The following is a 24,634-nucleotide window of genomic DNA, read 5'->3' on the forward strand; positions in this document are numbered from 1 at the left end:
CATCACTGTCATATCTGCCAGCTTTACCAATCCTATTATTCTTGTTTTATGATTGTTAAAGCCTGCCAGAAATCACAAAAGCGTAATATCAACATTAACCTGAATAAAAATAATAGTGGAAATTAGCTATGTAGTTAAGTGTAAACAAACTGTTGAAAATAAAAAAAATAAATTGGCTATGTAAGTGAGTATAAGCAGATAGTGTTAAAAAAAGACTGTTTGTTTGAAGTTACAAAGTAGAAAGCTACACAATGTGCTATCTGCCCACGACGGATATCGAAACCCGGTCTGTAGCGTTATGAGACCGCAGACGTTCCGCTGTGCTACTATGGGAGTGAGAGTATGAAAAGACAAACAACCATGTAACCATTGAAGTAGAAATATGCTTAAGATTAGCCGTACAGAACTTGCTACCAACAAACTTTACAGTTTATACATATGTACGTGACATTGTGAAGACAATGTAAGCTTCTGTATTAACTAAACATTTGTTAGATGTTTTTGCGTGTGAAGATATAACCTTACAATGTGCAACACGAACAGTGGGCGTATTAAGGAAGACGTCTGGAAAATGTTACAGTTTCAATCTGGTATTTACTATCAGATAAGCTACTCCGGCTATCCTCGCTAGCTGTATGGTAACCCATAGCGGTAAGTGAGTGATGTAATGCTTTTCTCACACAAGTATGATTTGCTCATAAACAGGAATGCGAACAACTAGATTAGGATACGTAACAAATCCGATTTAAAATGAAAGAATGGATCAGAATGTGAACATTCATAGCGAATCTCAAATTACTGAATGTTTCACAGAAACAGTCACGACAGGAATGACTGACAAAGTCGCTGTTTTTGTATGAAAACATTTGATTGACTACCACCTGGCTACGTTCTGTATGTGCATGCGCACTGCTACTGAACTGTTTAAAGTGGTCATGTTAGAAGAGTGATGTTCTACTTGCCTGACACTGTCACCCTAAGGATACAAATTTCAAACAGAAAAAATAACTGTTCAAACCAAGCCGTGTGCATTTTGTTGGGATAGGTCATCAGGCTAAATACGTTTTGAGAGGGAGGGTAATGCGACAATGACATTTATCGGGAAAATGACGAGCGTAATCTTTTCATTGAAATTATGATATTCAATCCAATAACTTATTTCATAAAGAACATTTTATTAATTAATGCATATTATCAACTCTGGATAAACCACTTCATTATGGATACTTTCAATAACCTTAACATGATATCCGACTTGTTAGTTCATAAAATACCTTATAATACCCTTCCAAACGTTGACCATGAGTTGCCTAGTGGCTAGTTTATCAGATTATGATAAGATCCAAGACTAGCTGCTACACACTACTAAACACGATCTAGTGTCAAAGGTAGATGTTTTAATTGCAACAATCAATCCAGGTTATTTTATTTCGTGTGACTACGTAGGCAGCTGGAAGTGTTTACAGTCTTAAAAAATTATAGTATACTTAAGATTTCCTAAAAAATAAGTCTATTCCTGATATTATTAAAAATAAATATAGCAACTGGTATTAATTCAATTTGAAAATGTCAAAGGATTAAATCTAAAAGTTTCTAAAAATAAATTAAACATTTCTTACCACGAAACGTTCAAGTACTTCTTTGTTTCCCTAACTTTAAAGTCTATTTCTCAGTTTTGACACCCTAGAGAATAGAGGAAAACGCTAATTGAATTACTTACTTTTGAGATTAAATAAAAAAACATTAGCTATTGAAATCTTAATCCAGATTATTCTTTGAGGCATTTAAGTTATTGGAAAACTAAGTAGGATGTTTGGACTTTATACACCTAAACTTGTATTGTTTCTTTGTTTTTTAATTTCGCGCAAAGCTACAAGAGGGCTATCTGCTATCTAACCAAACCAAGAGATGAGCTACAGGAGGGCTATCCGCTATCTAAACAAACGAAGATATGAGCTACAAGAGGGCTATCCGCTATCTAAACAAACGAAGAGATGTGCTCAGTTTCAATTACAATGTTGTTTGTTTGTTGCTTTTTTTTGTTTCTAGGTTCCTCTCTTTATAAATCAAGACGTTCTCTTCATTAATTTTTTGTTTTTTAGAATATTGTATAAAAACGGGAAAAAATCCATTGTTGTAGCTAACTTCCCACTTGTGGAATTTAAGTCCTCATAAGCTCAACATTGTTTAAGAATCTAATTATACGAATATCTTTCCTCAAAAAGGGCTTAACACGGGATCTAGCCAAATGTCTACCAACATCTGAGGGCCCGGCATGGCCAAGCGTGTTAAGGCGTGCGACTCGTAATCTGAGGGTCGCGGGTTCGCATTCCCGTCGCGCTAAACATGCTCGCCCTTTCAGCCGTGGGGACGTTATAATGTGACGGTCAATCCCACTATTCGTTGGTAAAAGAGTAGCCCAAGAGTTGGCGGTGGGTGGTGATGACTAGCTGCCTTCCCTCGAGTATTACACTGCTAAATTAGGGACGGCTAGCACAGATAGCCCTCGAGTAGCTTTGTGCGAAATTCAAAAAACAAGCAAACAAACATCTGTGCTGAAATATCTAATGACCGAGAAACTAGTCATCAACCAAAAACAAAGACGCCAACATGTTACTAATTCTGTCAAATCTTTCACGTACAGCAACTTAACACTTCATTAATCATAAAGTTTGTTCAATGGTTTCAAACAAACAAAAAATATAGTAAAAGTAGAAACAAGCTAGTAGCATGGTTTAAAAATTAATCTAAGGCCTCAGCTTGTGAATGAACAGAAGCTGTCTTTTATACGGAGGCTTTATTTATCATTGAAGCTGGCTAAGACCTTAAACAAATTAGATTGGACAACGACATGAAATTCTATTAGAACACGTTCTGTTAAACTAGATTTAATAGAGGATCTGAAGTTGGCGTTTTCTTTGAGTTGTTTATAACTTTCCTTTAGTAGAACCAATACAGCCTTGCTGACAGCGAAGACTATTACCCTTATAAACAACAAATAACGATTGTAAAGAAGAAATTCGGTTCTTAAATCTAAAGAAAGACTGTAGAGGACAGTTAGGTTTAAATTCGCATCTCAGCTGTATTTGTTGCCACATTTTAAATAATATTTTTAACAATCAAGGAATATATATATGGTAAACTGATAACTGTAAAATATTGAGATACTAACATTTCGTTTGTTTAAATAATTATATATTCTATTAATGACAAAATATGGAAGTCATCCTTATTGCGACTCCATTAAATTGAACTTAAACCTTTCCATTAAAAAAGTGAGACTTTAACTGCAAAGTTCATTAAGTTGGTTTGAGAATAGTCATATTGTTGAGAAGAGTGCTGTAAATGAAGTTGACTTTTAGCTGTACGGTCTTTTTTCAATGATATATGTGTATACACTGATTAACATTAAATACGTGCAGTGCACATTACTATTAAACTTCAGTATTGTATTTAGGCCCGGCATGGCCAAGCGTGTTAAAGCGTGCGACTTGTAATCTGAGGGGCGCTGGTTCGCATCCCCGTCGCGCCAAACATGCTCGCCCTTTCAGCCGTGGGAGCGTTATACTGTGACGGTCAATCCCACTATTCGTTGGTAAAAGAGTAGCCCAAGAGTTGGCGGTGGGTGGTGATAACTAGATGCCTTTCCTCTAGTCTCACACTACTAAATTAGGGACGGCTAGCGCAGATAGCCCTCGAGTAGCTTTGTGCGAATTTCAAAAAACCAAACCACTATTGTATTTCTTGAGAAAATTCAAAACTGTGCTTTAAATGTTTATTCGTTAGCTATAAAGTTGTTTAAAAATTCGACTAAATGGTTATAAATTAATAATATTAATGGAAAGAAGAAGTTGAAGTGGAATTCCTTTGTGAATTTTAGGTAACCATAAAAAAACTTCTAGTGATCCATGATGGTCTGATGTTCAAATACGATCTTTTCCTTTAGAACGTTAAATTTATTCAATTTTTACTACTGAGTTTCTTCCATACCAGTAGAATTAATCAGTCATTACACGGCTTCCAAAATTTGGTAATAAAGTAAGATGTTTGTCTTCAGTTATCTTTTAAATACAATTTATATTCAGTATTACGATATAATTTCCCTTATAACATTTACAGATACAATGCACGCATTCTTACTTAGATTATTCTAAGTTCATAATTTCTTTAGGACATAAGATAATAATATTTGTGTTCACAATTATAGTGCAAAATAATTTTTAAACTTCGCGCAAAGCTACACGAGGGCTATCTGAGCTGGCCGTCCCTAATTTAGTAGTGTGAGACTAGAGGAAAGGCAGCTAGTTATCACCACCCACCGCCAACTCTTGGGCTACTCTTTTACCAACGAACAGTAGATTGACCGTCATCTTAATACGCTGAAATGTCAAGCATATTTGGTGCGACGGGGATTCGAACCCGTGACCCTCAGATTACGAGTTGAGCGCCTTAACCACCTGGCCATGCCAGGCCCCACATCTTTTGGTACAAATAAGAATTAAAACAAACAAGAATTTGAACTTGACAAAAGATTACGAACCAAAATGTCACAAGCTTACAGCCACACCTCAAAGACAATGACATATTTTAGGAGAGAGAAATGGCAATAGAACAGGAATCAAAGCAATTAATTTCACCCACATAGTCTAATCCTTAGATGCAGCTGCAATTGCTCATTGTACCTTTGCCTGTCCAAATATACAGTAAAAGATCTGTGAAGTGAAGTGTTCTAAAGCTGAGCTCGCTGTCCTTCATGGAAGTTTGTTAAAATAGAACTTTGATATCAAGCAACATAACATAATTATATTTGATAATGAGAAACTTACTTTTTATAAAATAACAGTTTGAAGACTGTTTGAGTAGATTATAAATAAAACTTTATTATAAATGTATCATACTGAATATGAGTGTCGATCGAAGAAGTAGTCCCAAGGACGGCAGAGAAATAAAATGTCATTCTTACTAAAGTGAAAGTATTGATTATAAATCTAACATTACGGCTAGGTGATGTCCCAATGTGGTATAATGATTTATTAGAACTAGATTGTTTATAATAAAAGCATAAATACAGACGTTGAAAACGTGTAAGTTCCACAAGTAACTGACAAAAGATCTGCAATAATATAAAATTATTCCCATTATAGTATAATATTCGATGTGCTTTTATATCAAGATGGTTTTACGCTATTTCACGATAAAGGAAATCTATTACAATAGTTTCATGCAAGGCACAATAAACCATATATGTTTTGAAGGCAAGCCCAAAATACGATAGAACAATGAAGGGCGACATTTTACAACTAAAGGAAAAACAACAACATATATTTAAAATTAACTGCTTCAATTTGACAAATTCATTACACAAAGAAGCCCATTATGTATAATAATTGGAAATATAAAACTAATATTGTTAAAGACTAAAAATATAACTATACAAGTGAGTTTTATTCAATGTCACGCCCTGAGACAGAATCCGTCTTTGTTGATCTCTTGAATGTTGTTGGTATATTCAATATTTAATGCATTTTAAAACTAAAGATGAAACCAGTAATAATTATTTATATAAAAGGTAGTATCTTGGGTGAAGGGCAGAGTAACGATAACTTCCATTGAACTTAATAGTTTGTCCCCTACTCCTTTATATTTAAATATGGTTAACTTAGTTTTCATTTTAGGCACTAGATTGCAGCATTGTATGTTTAATTTTTCACATATGACGGTAGCAACAGCAAATAATCAAAATGAAGTTTAGCATCTAATAAACGTAGTGATCGTATGGTAGCAAATTACCTCAAACTGCTAAGAGTCTTATTTATTTAAAACGTATACACGTTTTCTTAAAAGAAAAGTGTGTTTGCTATTCACCTTAAAGATGTTACAGTGTTGACGCATACCGAATTCCTTTTCCAATAACCAAACCTTAAAAAACAAATACTGATAAGTAAACAAGGAATAAACCCGTAAAAATTGAACTTTTCATTGAAGTTAGGTTTAAAGTACAGTTTTATGTCACACTGACAATGGCATGAAGCTTAGACAAATCTGAAATATACGTACCACGCATAAGATTAAATATTATATGTATTTCTTCTACAACCGCTTCCTGCCTTTGAAGATAAAACCTGGCATCTTCTCACCTTCATGAGCGCTCGGGTTATGGGTTTTTTATAATTTTGTATGCGTTCATTATTACATATTTGTGTGTGTGTATGAGGAGTAAAAGTTTTACCATTACATATATATGTACACACACACACAAAGGCCTGGCATGGCATGGCCAAGTGTGTTAAGGCGTGCGACTTATAATCTGAGGGGCTCGGTTTCGCATCCCCCTCGCGCCAAACATGCTCGCTCTTTCAGCCGTGGAGGCGTTATAATGTGACGGTCAATCCCACTATTCGTTGGTAAAGAGTAGCCCAAGAGTGGGCGATGGGTGGTGATGACTAGCTGCCTTCCCTCTAGTCTTACACTGCTAAATTAGGTTTATAAAATAAACCCAAAATTAAGAATTTACAACTATGGAAATAAATGACTAATTACCAATGACTAATTAAAATGATAATGACAAATTAAAAGAATAAGTTTGGCATTAAAATTAGTAGTAATGGAATAGAGCCGAGTCGTTTACTAATGTGACTAGTATCCTGTGTATTTATCAATATTTTACTCTTATGTGTGTGATTTTCTTATAGCAAAGCCACATCGGGCTATCTGCTAATCCCACCGAGAAGAATCGATCCCCCCTCTCTTCCTCCCGATTGTAGTGTTGTAAATCCGTAGACTTACTGCTGTACTAACGGGAAGCTTACTAATATATCTTGTATCCTCTGTATTTATCAATATTTCACCTATTTTGTTGGATAATACTAAAGAAGGAATCCCGAAAGCTTAAAGCAGTATTTGCATATAGTAATGCCTTCCTCTAGGATCTAAAGAAACTACACTTAATACGTTTCAGCGCCGTCATGATCACCAGCTTAAGTTTTATATTATATCTACAATAAATTTATTATAAATGTATCAACCGAATGCTAACATATATAATGCATGTTAATGGTAATAAGTAGGTTATAGCCTAAGTACCACATCACTGTTACTTTATGAGGTACACGCTAAAAATGGACGTAAGGAATGCTGCTGGGGGCAACAGAGTTTACAGACAAACGGAAACATACAATAATTAGCACTCTCAGAAATTTGAAATTGAAATAGTTTATACCATAACTAAACTAAAACCGATAAATTTAAGATAAACAATTCATACGCAATGAATATTAATATTAAGTGCATATGTTCAGTTTTTTTCGCTATTTCATTTAATGAACTAACGTTCGGATACCGTCACACTTCACGGTTGATTAAATGATATGGTAAACGCAGCATCTGAATCAGGTTAATAATTGACGAAATACCTATATCTTATAAAATACAGACACTTATATCCAACACCCTACAGGGAATTTGTGAAGACTGATACAAAAACAATGTTTTATACGCAACAATATGCAGTAGCACAATACAATAGTACTTCCTTCATGACATCTATATCCCATCCTTGACTGACAACCCTTTTTCTGCAATACTTTTCTCCAGTGTTAACTAGATAGAAAGTTTGTTTCCAGTGCTACAAACAAGCTGCACAATATAGGTGAGCAATAAATAAAAAAATAAATTGCATAATGAAACACTGAAGGGATATCTAGACACTTATAGCATGTCACATGATATCGTTGAGCAACTGTGGCAAGGAAGTTTAGAATTTGAGCAAAGTGCTCTGTTAATAATTGTTGGTTTATGCTCAAAGAAAATTCAAAATCCATCTACCGCACACACCGCGTTGAAAGATTGGCTGAGATAAAGTGTAAATAACAGAAAGAAAACGTCTTACAAATAGTAAACCACTATTTGAATTAAGTTCTGTAGCTAAGCAATCAATGCATTAAGGGTAGAGTTAAAAGTCTGTCTTGATAGCGATCCAATCTTTTCTCAACAGTTCCCTGCACATAAAGAAATCGATTATGTTAACCAAAACCTATTATTGGGTTTTATTTATCAAAAACTAAATCTTGATGTTTTTGCTAAGCTACAGGATACTGTATAAACTTAGAATTTCATTTTTTAAAGAGGAAGAGGATAATATGAGAACTTTACAATAATTTATAATGACTTTTTTAATTCATATTTATTTTAATAGCTCGTGACCCCAGTAGTAATAATGTTATTAGATATAAATCAGTAATATATAAATAAATGTTTGTTTGTTTTTGGATTTCGTACAAAGCTACTCGAGGGCTATCTGCGCTAGTCGTCCCTAATTTAGCAGCATAAGACTAGAGGGAACGCAGCTAGTCATCACCACCCACCACCAACTCTTGGGCTTCTCTTTTACCAACATATAGTTGGATTGACCGTCATATTATAACGCCCTCGCGGCTGAAAGGGTGCATATATTTGATGCGACGGGGATTCGAACCCGCGACCCTCAGATTTCAAGTCGAACGCCTTAACCCACCTGGCCATGCCGGGCCAACATATAAAGAAATACTTTCCTTTGGTGCAAATGTAAATGAAATTTAAATGTGTTTTCTTATAGCAAAGCCACATCGGGCTATCTGCTGAGACCACTGAGGGAAATGGAACCCCTGATTTTAGGGTTGTAAATCCGTAGACTTACCACTACATTAGCGAGGGGCTGAATTTTAAATGTACAATGGGTAGATCTTAAGTGAAATCACCAGAAACAACCCGCAGTTTTATTAAACAAACTACGGTATCAGTTACTTGTTTAATTACAACTAAATGTAAATAATAAATGTGATTTCTAGATGACTAAAAATAATGAAACTGTCTTAAAAATTCTACACAATTTAGATAACACATAATTAGCAGATACAATTTCATTACCTTATTTACAGCTATATCACTTAATACTTTAATGAGGATATATTTCTTAAAATAACAATTCATAGATCTCCCAATAAAAACAGAAATAACATCAAAACATGTTCAGTTTTTGCATATATAATAATTATATGTATATTGATAAGTACGTTTATAAACAATGAATAGGTATATTGAAAGTTTTTATTTATACAAGCTGTGTTGCTAAGTTATATCTTTATTATTATGAAAATGTATAAATAATTTTCTAAATCCGTAATAATTTTGCTTAATATTGACGATTTCGTCAGTATTAATAATCCAGGAATAAATAATTACGTAGATAACATTTATCCTGCAGTTCCACAGACTGAGAACATTTCTATATCAATTACTGAAATACAGTATTTATATTTAAACATATTAAAATCACTACAATATTAATATTTAAGATAAAATATATGATTTCACATTTCAACATTTTTGGACGTCCTTTTCTAAACAGTAATGTATTAACATATGCCATACAGAGTATTATACATTCCCATATTCCTGGGTATGTAAAATTTGTAGCAGTGTAAGGTTTAAAGTTTCTGTGTTTTTAATGGGTTTGATGAACAAAGCTTAATTAATTATTTAAAATTATTTAATAAAATATATGAAACGTGTTTATATAACCTTGAAAACAGCGATTTAAGCAAACTTATATTATACACGATAAAATAATTTCTAAATTTCATTGTAGGGAAAATAATTTGAATTACTTATTTGAAGATTTTATATCTTATATAGGTTAATGTAGTTCTATTACTTTTCCTTAGTATAAAACCTACCAGCATGTGAATCTCTTCAGAACCATTGAGCAATAAAGTAGTAGCACGATAGGATGGAAGACTGGACCTATACTAATAATATTGGTCAGGCTTAGTTTCGTAACATGTTTGGACATAAATACCAAACACTGATGGTGGCACTTTTGCCATTTACCCCATTAATGTCTTGTAGTATATTATTTACTTTTTATTACTGTTTTTATTTATTTAATGTTTTATGAGCAACCACCTTCCTACATCGGGCTGCAGATAGAGAAAGATGGTAAAGATGCGGGATACTGTTGATGCTAGATGTACACGGCTGTTTTAATTTAAGTAAGAGCAAGTGCTAAACTTAAATTATTTATTGAAGCGCTAGTTTATCATATTTATCTGCGTACCTCTGAGAATCATGTCATGTCAATTTGTTGAAAGTACTTCGAGAAGGAAGAAGACCCAACGCGTGCAGTTATTGAGACACAGATTGGCGTGGAAGATGTGTTTGCCATGGGCACAGAACTAGAAAACAGTGACTTTGTCATAGAAAATGAAGACCTACTAGACTTAAGACCACTAGGTGAAATGAGATGTCAAAGACACAAACATCAGAGAAGAACTAGATGAGAAGCAGGAGGCGAGGCCATAAGATCTACTGTAGCAGTACACAGTTGTTTTCTCAGATATATTAAGTACGACAAATTGGGACCACGACCGGAGATCCAGTCACGGTGAAGCCCTATCAGATGCACTATTTCTGATAAGAAACCTGATCGAGTAGGAAATTGAGGTAGTGTTAGAAGCTGGAATTATTTAGCTTTCAAAGTCGGCCCATTGTTTACCAGTCGCAATCGTGAAGAAGAAAAACGGATCAAACTGCTTCTGCATAAACTTCTGGGAGCTGAACCTCGTGATGATGTTCGACTCTGAACCTATAGGCAACCTAGAGTCTCTCATAGCGAAACTAAACGGGCCCAAGTTCTTTTCCAAGAACGCCCTCAGAAAAGGTTATTGACAGATCCCAATGAAGATAGGATCTAGATATAAGACAGCCTTTATAACACAAGTCATACGTTACCAGTTCAAGATAATGCTTTTCCATTAGTCAACTCAGCAGCGACATTGAACTGCATGATGAGAAAGATGCTGCACAAAACCAACCAACATCGAGTATTAAGTGAGAAATTGTCTGACCTTTACAAGCACATTGGAATACCGCTTGAAGAAACTAAGAGAACTGTTCAGACGAGTGAGGAAAGCAGGTCTGACCAGATCATCTAAGTGCTACATCACGTATTCTATGCTAGATTTGTTGTATACAAGGTAGGTGATCGACAGGTAGCCATGGAAGAGAAGTAACTAACTCACATACAAAATGCACTAGCTCTAACTATCAGATAGCATGTTAGATCTTTCTTGGGGTTAGTGGGATACTATAGCATGTTAGATCTTTCCTGGGGTTACTGGGATACTATAGCATGTTATATCTTTCCTGGGGTTAGTGGGATACTATAGGAAGCTCATCCAAAACTATACTGAAATTGCTACACCACTGACAGACGTGATCAGAAAGAACAACAAGGTGAAGCAGAATTGATTACAACACATGGCATTCCAGAAGCTGAAGGACATATTATGAAGCTCAACAATCCTCTGAATGCCAGACTTCAACAAACATTCATCATCCAGGCTGATGTATCACACGTTGGAATTGGAGCAGCACTGAACTTTCCAGTAAAAAAAAAAAAAAACCTTTGAGTAGCGAGAAGAATTACTCTGTGGTTGAGCAAAGGTGTCTGTTCATCACATGTCATCCATAAATTCCAAAACTACCTCTATGGAAAAGAGTTTATCATCACAGTGGACCATGACCCAATTGCATACATCTAGAGATGCAATACCTACAGCGATAAAATCATGAGCTTTTCATATTCGTCAAGATCAATTACAACTTCTCGTTTAATCGTTATTTTGTCAAGCTTTCAGAACTTTTCTAATACTCGAAGTTTTCGAAGCTGAACGCCCAGACGCTGGTGAGCACTGAAAGTCAATATGCCTAACATTCGCGATACGAATCAAAACATTCTTTCTAGAAAAAAAATCAAATCGAATGGGTGTGAAAATAAAGTTCTTGATCTGTCTCAAACATTTCACAAGTTACTGCTCAGTGGACCTTTCGTTCAATACTAAAATTCGTTAGCTAAGGTGAGCTGTAACAGCCGAAATTCTATCCATAACACTGTATACAGTACGGAATCCTTAAGATTACCATGTTGAAGAAAGCTAGCGAAGCGTTGTAACCCATGAAGCATAATGTTCTTTAATGCATTCGTGGTCTGGTTCTTTGCAATTTTTTCATCACATTCCCCATAACGAGTTTCAAATTAGAGACCAATAAAAAGTCTCTGAGAACTAGTAAGAATTTTTACAATGAATAGTAGGTTACTCAGTTCTCTAATAGCAATACTTACCTTCAAGTTCCTTAGCCAAACATTTCCCTTAACTATTTAAATATTTCACCTGAGTAATCGTATAGGGTAGGCAACTAACAATAACGACGATTGATAACATAAAAATACGAAACCCTACAGCACGAGCCTTTCCTATTTTTGTGTTAAATTGAATTCTTGAACCTATGTGTATTTCTAACATGAACGATAGATAACATTCATTCATCATAACTTTACGGTCCGGTTCTACTTCGTTAATACTATCTTTGTCGACGGCCGTTCAAGTAAAAATAAATTATCATGTTACTTTGTTTCCCGTGTGTAATTTCTTGCTTTACTACACACACACACACACACACACACACACACACACACACACACACACACACACACACACATATATATATACATACATATACATATATCAGTTATGGTTGGTTTACAAACATTTCTGCTTTGTTTAAGCATTTATTATTACATAAAATTACCTTTATGAGTAGCATGATTACGTCACCAATTCTTTTATTTACAATATACAATAATAAAAATTAAAGTATTTTGTCGATAAATAACTATTATTGTTTTCATTCAATAATTTACTTTCAGTATTTAAATTGTGATTTTAAAGAATAAACATGCGTTACTATTACACTGGTACTTGTAAAAACACAATGTTGTTTAATATTGTTCACCAGGTTATGTATTCGTTCAATGCACACGAAAAACAGAGGATTAGGTTTCAATCGATCCAGCAGTTTGGCAGTTATAATCGAACTCGAAGCACAGGGAAAACAGAAGGGTTTCCAAGAGTAATATCATAATCAGTCCAATAGTTTGCCAGATATAAGCTGGCATCTGAAAATCGGCTAATTGTTCACAGCTAGTTGCCAAATAATTTAGCTCTCCCAATTGGAATATCCACTCTAAAAGTAAGTGGTACCCTATGTATGAGTTGCACTATACAATAATAATCTAAATCCTTGTTTTAATTAAAACTAAATTAACTTGACAAGTGTTGGAATGTCTTATTTTCAATTATTTCATGCCGAGAGTGCCTCTGATTTTCTTAAATTTCATAAATAGATAAACATTGTATCTGTGTGATGTACGGGACTGTGTAGTCACGTTCTAAATTACAAATACTGATGGCGGCGCTCACACCAAAAGAACCCTATTTCCTACAGTAATAAAATTACCTACATTTGAAACGTGTCAGTTTGATTTTCAATCTCAAATTGAATCAAAAACGTACGTCAAGCGCAAAAAATAAAATAAAATTTCAAATTTTCTATAAATCAGTTGTTTTTATATACGTGAAAATATTACAAATACTTTTTCTGTGTTTAAATTAACAGCCAATTTTAGCTTTCAGCATATAAGTTTTATACTAGATCCATGTAACTGTGCATTGTATTTACAATATATCGTCAAATACATTTAAGCTTAAAATCACTGACAGTTTTCTCATAAAGGAACTTTGACTGTGGATGGCTTAGGTAAGGGAAGACTTAGTATACACGCTATTTTCGTCTACTGTCAATCACATAAAATCTGTGCAATTTCTAAATATAAAAAGGATTAAAAGAATTCATACGATATTTGAATCACAGTATTCACAAAGTCCCCCGTTGGTACAGCGGTAAGCTTACGGATTTACTACGCTAAAATCAGAAGGTTCAATTCCCCTCGGTGGACAGAGCAGATAGTCCGATGTAGCTTTGATATAAAAAAATACACACACACGTATTCACAAAATACATGTTTGTTTATTTTTTAATTTCGCGCAAAGCTACTCAAGGACTATCTGCGTTTGCCGTCCCTAATTTAGCAGTGTAAGACTAGAGGGAAGGCAGCTAGTCATCACCACCCACCGCCAACTCTTGGGCTACTCTTTTACCAACGAATAGTGGGATTGATCGTAACATTATAACGCCCCACGGCTGAAAGGGCGAGCATGTTGGTGCGACCGGAATTCGAACTCGCGATCCTCAGATTACGAGTCAAACGCCTTGAACCACCTGGTCATGCCGGGCCAAAATATATGAAATAGGTAAAAAGAAAGAAAGAAACAAGAGGAATTTAAGTCTGAAATAATGCGAGTATTCAATAGTCAGATGTAAGGTTGTGCAATCCGAAAAGAAAGCAAAAGTGAGATGAGAGAGAAACTTAAACTCAATTCTGCTTGTCGATTAAGACAACACTACCAGTTACAATAGAACGAAAAACGGTAACATGTTCAAAAAGGCAGGTAGATAACATTGAATCTCTTAACAATATCACAAAAGTAGAACAAATGAAAACAATGTTTTTGGTTGAATCATGTACGATTATCTGAGCAAAATATAGAACAGAGGTATTACTAGTGAAACGTCTTAAAACACACGAATGTTGATACTGAGCAGAAGCAGTAGCGTTATTCAAAAGAAAACGTTACCACTGTTAAACACTTAATTTTTATAATAAAGTTCAGTAAAGATGTATTTAGAACTTTTAGAAACGAAATGCATTTGTTGTTCAACTAAAAATGTAGGTGTTTTGATCAACGTTAACCCAGTTATTACCCATCTATTGAACACAATTGTTATATTAAGCTTGTTTCAGAAGTTTCTCATAAAGATACAATCCTTAATCTGCGGATATGTTTGTACAGTGCATTAGATGGAAGGCAATTAGTTAAAAGCAGCAACCGCCATCTCTTGAGCTACTTCTGTTCAAACGCGTAGCAACTGTCACTCCATAACACTATGTAACACAAATTTTATTCCTGGATAGTATGCGTTATTTCTTAATTGCTTATGCTGTAAAACAACAGAAAATGGCCATTATTCCCTTGAAACTTTGCTTTTGTGACCTGGATAATGAAATTTAGAAATTAACCTATTTTCTATGTAAAAACGGGCAAATTTGCACATTTTCATTTACATAAGGTCTGAATAAAACAACATATGAATCAAGATTTACATGTATTTATACTAAAGTTATACAAAAATGAACAAAAATGTTTAGAAGCCACACCCGGCTTTTCTCCAAAGCAAATCATTCAAATAGTACGAAAAGGAAGAAATATTACTCTTTAGAAACAAACCTCTTAAAATACATTGAAAACAAAGCTATGAAATCAATAAAAAACTGACAGATAAAATTAATAATCAGTTTTCAGTAAAACATAGCACTAGTAATATTAACAAACTTCCAATATCCAACTTTTCACATTTTAAATATTCTAAAAACTTACTGGACATGTAAAATTTTTAATTTGTATTTTTACATTAGATATTTGTTATAACGTTTTCATTCTTTTGTCACATTAGTTATGGCAGTATTGTTAGCCACTTTTATCCATCAATTAAAACTACATGCCTGGTAAATAAAACTACATGTATTAAGTTGTTTAATACTACGGTAACACAGAAAGAAAGAGTGCAGCATTAAATAAGTTACACATTGGGAACAATTATATTATATATCGTCTTGTTAAATATTTTATGTTATTGAATACAACGCTTCGTGCAGATTTATTTACGTTGTAAATTAAAACATCTTGACAGGTATTTGAAGCGATAAGAGTTGGGTACATCAACGTAATATTTTTAGAAGCTGCAATGGTAGTAACAGACAGTTACCTTATTTATCTTATTAATAACATACAGCTACCTTATTAATACAGATAGCTAACATATTGCCTCAAAAGAGCATGCAGTGTAAAAAAAATACAATAACCAATATTTTCGATTCACCGAATAAAGTAAAAGCGATCGTTACTGTGATTGAACTTAATGAAGCCATACTGGACGGGATAAAGCTATGTTATTTCATCGGTCTAGAAGCAACTAAAATGTCTATAATTTTTGTCAGTGATTTGCAATTAAATTTATTAAGTTACATAACACCATCCAAATGGTGAATGGCGTACTAAATAAAAATTATAATAATAGACTTCACCGAAGCTATTTATAACTCTTTTCTTTTAGCATTCTTATGGAGATTAATAACAACAGAAATATCAATTATTTTTATATACATTTTCAAAAAACCCACAGTAGAATGACAAATATTCCTCACCGATTACGGAATAATTCGCTTTGATTACTTGCTTAAGTCATCACGAACAGTTTTAGAAAATCGACTTCTAAAGCCCATAATTCAATTAGCATAACCGAAGATCCTTACCATATTTCATTATTACAAATAATTCAAGAAAACTCACAGTTGCGATGTTCGAAGGATGGTAACTCAATTGCTCAAAGCATCAACCCGATAACCAGAGTCATGTTCGACTGGCGTTTGGTCTAATTTTTAACAATTTGTATTATATATCGAATCTATTAATCGACTTTGATAGCATCAAATGGATATTCCAAATCCTACAGGTTATTTTATTTTATTTTATTTAGCTAATAGAAACGTAATATATTTTTCATAATTATAACAAATTTTGGTCGATTTTGGAACTGGAAATAATCATTGGTCCCTTAACCCCCAGAATCTTGTATTTGGCTAACTGTGTCAGATTGTTACCTACGTTTAAAAGTAAACATATCATAGTTAATGGTTCTATATATCCGACTTGGAAATACTAGGAGTCTGTCAACAAGAAGCGTCTTCTTGGGATACCATTTCTTCCACTGGCTACCCATTAGACGCCAGACATCAAGGAAACATGTCTGACACCAGAATAAAAAACTGTAACCGGTAATTAATAGTGTCTGATTGGTAGAAATGAAAATTAGAAAGGTTTGGAGGTTGCACCATATGTCAGTTGTCAGACATTGGCAACAATATTCAAGAATCCGTTCATGAATAAAAACATCACAAAAACTGTTCCAAACCAGTCAAAGCTATTCCAAAGCGGCTTATATAAGGTATGACTTCAATGATGTTTCAAGGTGAAAACTTTAGGCAGTGAATGAATACTAACGTTAGCTTTATGTGGTGTATCGAGTTGCAATTAACCTTTACTGTATTAACCCTAGTAAAAATATAGAAAAAATTTTATGAAACGCTTGACCGTACTAGTGTTTTTACGACAATACTTGTTATTAGAAGTGGTACATTGATACGGGGACGCATTCTTGGTAAATCGTATTTCTTTGATTCCTTTAGAAGAGCGAACCACATCTAGTGTACCTTCTCGGTATTTCATCATGACAAAGGAAACTTTCAAGCTTGTACCATGGTCAAACTGTAACGTGTTATGTCCAGGCTACTATTTTGGCCAGAAAGTGGTTCAGTCAAATAAAAAAATAAATGTTTCAGCGAGAGGAAGTCAGGAAAATAAACACTATGCAACAGTAGATAATAAAAGGACTTAATATGAGAAATATGTAGCATACTCATGTGTCTCCTGTCACGTGACCTTTCAGTTGCATTGCGTGCTAAACGTTTACTAGTCCTAAGTCTCGTTTTCACCAGAAGCTTGTTTGCTTTCAATTTCACGCAAAGCTACACAAGGGCTATCTGCGCTAGCCGTCCCTAATTTAACAGTGCAAGATTAGAGGGAAGGCAGCTAGTCATCACCACCCACCGCCAACTATTGAGCTACTCTTTTACCAACGAATGGTGGGATTGACCGTTTCATTATAATGTCCCCACGGCTGAAAGGAAAAGTATGTTTGGTGTAATGTGGATTCTAACCCGCGACCCTTATGTTACGAGTGAAGCGCCCCAACCATCTGTTCATGCCAAACCTCAGCAGAAAGTACTGTATAATTTGCAAAAACGTCTCTATATAATTTCTAATTCGAAACGTCCCTTTTCCTTCGTAATATATCCATTGGTAGGAAAGTGGTAAATTTACAGTTTTACATTGCTAGAATACAGGTTTTTATTTCCTACGGTGGACAAAGCATAGAACTCAATGAGGGTTTGCTCTAAAAAACAAATAAAACAATAACCTTAAATGCAAAACACTTGGAATCTGTACTTGTTGTGCGGATTAGTATATATCAAATTGGCAACAGACTTTTTCTAACTATTAAAGGCTGCGTCAACGATAAGTTTAAGGACTAATAATGGGAAAATCCAGGGTTTGATTCCTCACCTCGAACAGAGAGCAATAGCCCATTGTAAAGATTCGCGCTGAAACAAAAATGTATGCGATTATAATTCCTTCAAGTATATTAATTAAAAAATATATATTCTTTATATATTGTTGTTACTAAACGATTGTTAGTTACACCAAAGCTGAAATGGTTTTAGTCAGGTTGATAAAATGTAATTATCACAGATTCTTTTATATCCTAAGCAGTAAGAAATGGTTGGATTTATACATACAGTCTATACCCGCAGGCTGAAAAGAAGATGGTAAACAATCTTCAGATTTGTTGTACATTCCATTTCTATCTACCCTCACTTGCGGCCCGGCATGACCAAAATGGTTAAGGCTCTCGACTCATAATCTGAGGGTCGTGGGTTCGAATCCCCGTCACATCATGCATACTCGCCCTTTCAGCCGTGAGGTTGTTATAACGTGACGGTTAATCCCACTATTCGTTGGTAAAAGAATAGCCCAACAGTTGGCAGTGGAAGCTGATGACTAGCTGCCTTCTCTCTAGTCTTACACTACTAAATTAGGGACGACTAGAGCAGACAGCACTCGTGTAGCTTTACCCAAAATACAAAAAACACCCCAGATGCAAAAACGGATGGGAATACTTCCTTGGTGTGTGTGTTTTCTTATAGCAAAGCCACATCGGGCTATCTGCTGAGCCCACCGAGGGGAATCAAACCCCTGATTTTGCGTTGTAAATCCGTAGACATACCGCTGTAATAGCGGGAGGCCTTATCTTGGTAGAGTGCAAATTCTCCGAATGGAACCATTGAACACAATATCGGAGCATTTAGATTTGAGATTATACATTTAAATCGTGTCTTCCTTTATTTTCCTTGATATTTTTTTCTTATCCATTTTTGGTAGTTAAATAAAAATAGAAAATTTTGAGAGTAGAATAAAATGTAAGTTGCATGATGAAAATCGCTAGATTAATGCTTTTGTTCGTACAAAAAAAAAGAACGTTTTTAAATGTCTTAAAAATCAATACGAGAACAAAGTTTCCTGCATATTTAGTTCTCGTATGATACAGAGCACTAGGTTTTTTACATTAAACCGCAGTCTTCTTTACGCTGTTCAAGAAAGTTCTAAGTTTACCAATTAATTCTGCTACCATGTGTGAGAAATACAGAATACAAATTACTCAAGAATCAAAGCTGTTTTAACAATAACTGATTAATCATCCTGTCAGTCCTAAAAAAGTAAAGATCATTTATTAGCAGGAACATCAAAACAAATGTCAAAGTTTTCTCTTAGACTACGTTTTGACTTTAAACTACATCATAACGAAGTACGAAGTGTTTTTTTTAAACCTAATTTTTTCAATGATAATTACTTATTTTGTTTCAACTGTTCAATGTTATCGGGATAATGTACATTTTAAATTACTTTGTTATGCAGTTCGATTATAAAATTAACGAAAGTCCTCATTGAAGAATAGAAGTTGGATCTTTTAGATGGTGTATTCTTGTTTGTCTGCACTATCCGTTCCTAATTTAGCAGTGTAAGACTAGAGGGAAGGCACCTAAGCATCACCAACCACTGCCAACTATTGGGCTACACTTTTTCCAACAAATAGTTGGATTGATCGTAACATTATATTGCCCCCACGGCTGAAATGGCGAACACGTTTAGTGTGACGGGGATTCAAACCTTCGCCCCTTAGATTAGAAGTCTAGCGCCCTAACCACCTGGCCTGGTGTATTTTTATGAATGTGCAAGTTCGACACTGATGAGTACCACTTCTACTACGTGTTATATTCTACCCCAAACAGTAGCTTAAATTTCTACTTTTCTTTATTCTCCATATACAAACCTAATTATCTTTAACGTGTGTTGTAAAATACTTTTGAAGTTATCGAAGATTGGAATTGGTGATAAAATAGAAGGCTGTCTGTTCATGTGTAAAATTTAATATAACCAAAATGTTGTACTACATGTCAGTTTGTTTTTGAAATTCGCGCAATGCTACACAAGGGATATCTGCGCTAGCCGTTCCTAATATAGCAGTGTAAGACTAGAGGGAATGTAGCTACTCATCACCACCCACCGCCAACTCTTAAGCTACCTTTTTACCAACGAATAGTGGAATTGACCGTCACATTATAACGCTCCCACGACTGAAAGGGCGAGCATGGTTTGTGTGATGTGGATTCAAACCCGCCACCCACTATATGTCAGACCGTTTAAAAGATTACGTGAACATAATGATCAAGTATACGTAAGCTGAGCAAGAGTTAATTAGCAATATCGTTTTTCTAAATGCCCCCACTGTCCCAACCCAATCAAACCAATTCCAAAACGGCTTATCTAAGATGTAAACAGGAAGGTGTGGCTTTAAAGATGTTTCAGAGCGCAAACTTTATAAGACATCGAATTTTGTAGTCTATCGAGTTGCGGTTACCCTTTGTTTGTACTAACCGTAGTGAAAGTATAACGTATGAGATGCTTGATCGTACTAGAGTAATTCCACAGTGCAAGAGTGCTTAAAAGTGAATTTAGTTTAAACATCGTAAAATATTTCTAAAGGAAACTCATTGCGAGAACTTACTAATGAAAAGCATATTTTGGTACAATGTTATATATACACCCGTGTGTTTTTTTTGCCGACGTTCTTCTTTTCCATATGAATTGCAAATAACCTAAATACTGTTTATTTTTTAACTGAAAACCACATGGATTTCATAGCATTATAAACCATTATAGGATCAAGCACGAAAATCCTTGGTTGCATGTAAAGTCACCATTAAAAAGTACTATAAAAGTAATAGATCCGACCGATAATTTATTGAAACTTTACTAAATTCACGAAGGTTAAAAACTGCAACATTACGATTTTTCAGAACTAAAATATGAAGATAGACGATGTGCCACAAATAATTAGTCACATGTTCGTCGTGTGCCAGGTGGCACAAGTAGCTAAACACACGTCGGTTTGTTTGTTTTGAATTTCGCGCAAAGCTACTCTAGGGCTATCTGCGCTAGCCGTCCCTAATTTAGCAGTGTAAAACTAGAAGGAAGGCAGCTAGTCATCACCACCCACCGCCAACTCTTGGGCTACTCTTTTAGTAACGAATAGTAGAATCGACCATCACATTATATCGCTACGTCCTCACGGGTGAAAAAGTGAACATGTTTGGTGTAACAGGGATCCGAACCCGCGACCCTCGGATTACGAGTCTAGTGTCTTAACCACCTGGCCATGCCGAGCCGGTGACACATTTCGGTAATTTACCAGATACCATAAGCAACTAAGCACACGTCGGTAGTATACCAAATGTGAAAAATAACTAGGAACACGTTTGAGAATTTTTTATAAAAATAAAAAATGTTGACGTAATGCTGGTGAAGCAAATAAATATCTCATTCATCCACTTTAACCTCAAAAGATATCTATTTGGTAGGTCATGGTAAGACAACTGTTGATTTGACACACCATATGAATAGTCTCCAGAATGACTGATTATTTTGTGAATTTAATTATTGATTTCTACAATGCGGTTACCTAATTTTAACGTTATAAATCAAATTAATTTTATATGTATTGTTGCATCAAGTTGATATTATGATATTCTTTACGACACTGATTTTATATTGTTGTTGTTAGCACTTTTAGCTATATGTTAATAATACTGCTCACAAACTTATATTATATATATTAATATCATGTTTATTACTCTGTGTACATTTCACGATACGATTTACAGCCTTCTCTTTTATATCAACATTTAGGGTTAATATAACTTGTTCTATCTTGAAATGTTTTTTACTACAACATATCTTATGTTAACGATACAATTTACTAGCTCCTACTGTGTAGTTATGAAGTTATTACTTGCGACTATGTGTTATTTGTTTTCCTTACTAACTTCTATAGTACGTCGTGTATTTTAACTAATTTGTATGTTTTGCGTTTCTTTTGTACGTTCTGCTTTACGTTATAGGTGGTCTTTACAAACTTTTAATGTACATTAAGGAAGTTGTTTATTATCTTATCAGTTAACAACTGTGTTCTATACGAATTATATAAAATCTCTTCCAATAACTTAAAGAAATAAATCAGAATATCAGAAGTAATATGATACATCTCTGCTTGCCAAAACCATTTGAACACAACTTTCTTGATGTAACTTTACTATCATTTTATATTTACAACTGTTTACAAAATAAAAATATATCAAAAACACACCTAGGTGTTCTAAATTAAAAGACATGTTATCGTTGATACGTGTTTATTCTAGTATATTTAATAACATCGATCATGTTGAAATACTAGGGTATTTAAATGAACTAATTAGTTGGGATCAAGAACCAATCCTAATTACGCACACGTGTTACAAGTTGCATATTGGACATATGCGTGATATACGTCAAAAATCACGCAATGTTTATATCTTTCGTCAAGCTTGAAAACCCATATTATGAGCAGCAAAACACATACCTGTCTAAAAGTAATCTAAGCATTTTTAATTAAATAACTTAAGCCTAAGTTTTATATTATGCTGACTTACCAATCTTAAGCATAAATAACTTAAATAAAATAAAAGCATGTTCTCAGATTGAGAGGGTTAATTAGGTAAATTGTCAATTTCATCAGAAACATGCGAGTGTATGAGTTATTTAATTAAAGTGACATTTAAAGTCAGTTTAGCGTGTTCTGTCTTGTAAGATAACACAAAAGACAGTGTTGTTGCAGTTACAATGTAAAAATACTTTAATCTGTGGTGCATTTAGGGGGATAAAAGATAACCGCTTAATATTCACAGCATCTCATCTGTAAAAGTTGATTTGAGTATTTCATTATGTATTTTTTAAATATACAAACTAAACATCACACGTTAAAAAGTAGAAATCAGAATTACAAACTAATGAAATAGCTTGTTGAAAATAAAAATATTCGAATGATTTTTAAAATTTAATTTCATTGCTAATCCATGTAATATTTTAGCAGTTTAAATGGTTATTTTATTTATTTATATAGATTTATATCTATTAAAGCAAATAAAAAAATAAAAAATCTAACTTAACATTTCATAATTACTTTAGCCTTTAAATGCAAATGTAATCAAATAATTCAACCAGAAAAATACCAAATGAACATACACTAGAACCATTTCACTTTTCCTGTCGCGTCGAGAATTATACAAAAATGGAAGATTCAATTTTCTTATCAGCAAATTTGTTGAAAATCTCCCTAACTAATGCCACATAAACAGCTGATTACCATGTTAACGTGCCATGTTGTAAATATATTACTTAAATATTACATTATTTCGTGTAAAAGGATATGTAAATATGGCTATTAAGACTGTGTGTATCTAATTATAGACGACACGTCAAAGATTAATATTTATTTTACTTCTTCCTTATTTTCCTTATAATCGAACTGCAGATTAGTCTAGAATCTAGACTGACTACATGTAAAAAAATCATGTATCCAGAAACCGTTGGTTTATCAATATTCTTATAGAAATAACGCTTTATCACACACAGACAGAAATACCTTTGAAGACGTCTGTCTCATAACTGGATTCGAATCATTATATTATGATTTTTATAGGACATTCTCATAAGGTTATTAAACGGTTTAGGTCTATTTTGAATATCGTGTAAAGCTACACGAGAGTTATTTCCGCTATCCGTTTCTAGCTTAGCAGTTATAGACTAGACTAGAGGGAAGGCAACTAGTTAACATCACCCGCCGCCAACATTTGAGCTATACTTTTACCAACGAATAACATGTTCAGTGTGTATTAAGCTGGAATCTGAGACAAGAAGAAAAAAGTGGCTACATCACCAACGTTTTTTTTTTATCAAATCATCTTCTTCAGGTTTCAGAATACTTAATAAAACTTTCTTAACAACCGAAACTTCTCCACATCCGACATTTTAGTACACTTCATTTATTGGAGACAACTTTTCTACACGTCTAAAATATTGATATACTTGAGTTAATGTTTGATTATTCTTAATCGATCGAAAACGTAAAAGTATCCAGTTAATTTTAAGTTTGTGTAAAGAGCAATTTGATTTAAGTTTTAATTTTTTACCTCACTATTTACGATTCTGAAGTATATAAACGCATAGTTTACCCAATAAGTATACACCACAGGGAATACAAATTAATTATATTCATGACGTCGTATGCAAACAAGGCCAACAAAAAGACCACAGAATACAAACCATGCCATGAACGAAAAAAATCATATAATTAACCGTTATTTTTTTAAAAGGTCATATAACTGAACATGTGAGGGGGTCATAATCAGCAAAAAATTGCCAGGTTACTTAAAAGACCGCTGTCCGCAATGAATAGGACAACAATACAATTTCATTCACATCTGAAAACATTTTCCTCACGATGTGACCACTAAAACAAATAGAATCAATTTTTGACGTGAGAAGAAATGTGGAGAATGACCTCTGTTAAACGTACGCTATTATTG

The 24,634-nt window shown here is 34.1% G+C and overlaps 1 protein-coding gene across 7 annotated transcripts in view; it reads right to left on the reverse strand.

The window, feature by feature from the left end:
* LOC143249507 (small conductance calcium-activated potassium channel protein 2-like) overlaps positions 1–24,634 on the reverse strand; it is a 234,467-nt gene that overhangs the window by 178,592 nt on the left and 31,241 nt on the right. For 5 of the 7 annotated variants that reach the window (XM_076499477.1, XM_076499474.1, XM_076499471.1 and 2 more), the window contains one exon: positions 1,620–1,683. The exons of the other annotated variants lie outside the window; for them this stretch is intronic. The gene's annotated coding sequence lies outside the window, so the exon portion shown is untranslated. The remainder of the gene's footprint in view (positions 1–1,619; positions 1,684–24,634) is intronic. 7 annotated transcript variants of the gene reach the window in all.

The sequence above is a fragment of the Tachypleus tridentatus genome, chromosome 4 (assembly GCF_004210375.1).
Source record: "Tachypleus tridentatus isolate NWPU-2018 chromosome 4, ASM421037v1, whole genome shotgun sequence".
Classification (NCBI taxonomy): domain Eukaryota; kingdom Metazoa; phylum Arthropoda; class Merostomata; order Xiphosura; family Limulidae; genus Tachypleus; species Tachypleus tridentatus.